Raw genomic sequence first — 940 nt, 5'->3', positions numbered from 1 at the left:
AGCATAGCTGGAGCACCATCTGTGCAAACACCACAAACCTTTTCCCAAGAGATATTATGCTCTTTCAGAAATGAACCAACTGTGTCAAATACATCACATACAATAGTGATCATTTCAAGAGACTGCAAAGAAACTCATCTTTAAAGTCGCCATCATCAATATACTTCACATAAACCAGTAAGTGTGAGCAGTTTGCAACGTCTGCATATTCATCAAGCTGGATGCTAAATATTGGAAGTGGAGCAGAGTTCATTTCCTGGATGACCTGATCAAGAATATCAGCAGACATGTCATCTATTCTTCTGTGGACAGTGTCATTAGATAAGGAAGTTGCATTCAATTTCATAACAAATTAGTCTCCGATCATAACTCAAACAATGTCTTTGGCTGCTGGCATCAGTAAATCCTCAGCAGTGCTGTGAGGTTTCATAGCTCTGGCCATTCTGAGTGCCACCAAATATGAAGCTTCAATGGCTGCTACATTTGTGTGTGTGTGGTACTTGCCACCAGTGTCAAGCCTGGCTTTCTTGAGTCCATCAGGTTTGCTTCTAAAATAGTTGGTCTCCTTGCCGGCAAAGCTCGGATGCTTGCTATCAAAATGGCGTTTTAGTTTGTTTGGCTTCATAGATTCGGCCGATAGAACTTCACAACAAATAATACATTGCGGTTTCTCAATTCCTGCTGTAATTGAGGTAAAACCATACTGTAAAAAATCCTCACTATATTTTCTTTTCTTAACGTTTTCCTCTATGATCCATTGTCATGGGATGGTTTGCTAATGAAAGTAATATATAACAATAGCTTCAATAACACAAAAGATGATATATATGGCATAGTGCAGTCAATACAGTTCATTAAAGTTTCCTATGATCTACCATTCTGTGTGGGTTTATTTACATACCTGTTACTATCACAAGGGGGCAGTATTCATATCAATCAC

The sequence above is a fragment of the Echinops telfairi genome, unplaced genomic scaffold (genome assembly GCF_000313985.2).
Source record: "Echinops telfairi isolate 266 unplaced genomic scaffold, ASM31398v2 ScPeMD7_7424;HRSCAF=8462, whole genome shotgun sequence".
NCBI classification, from domain to species: Eukaryota; Metazoa; Chordata; class Mammalia; order Afrosoricida; family Tenrecidae; genus Echinops; species Echinops telfairi.
This window is presented reverse-complemented; position numbering follows the sequence as displayed.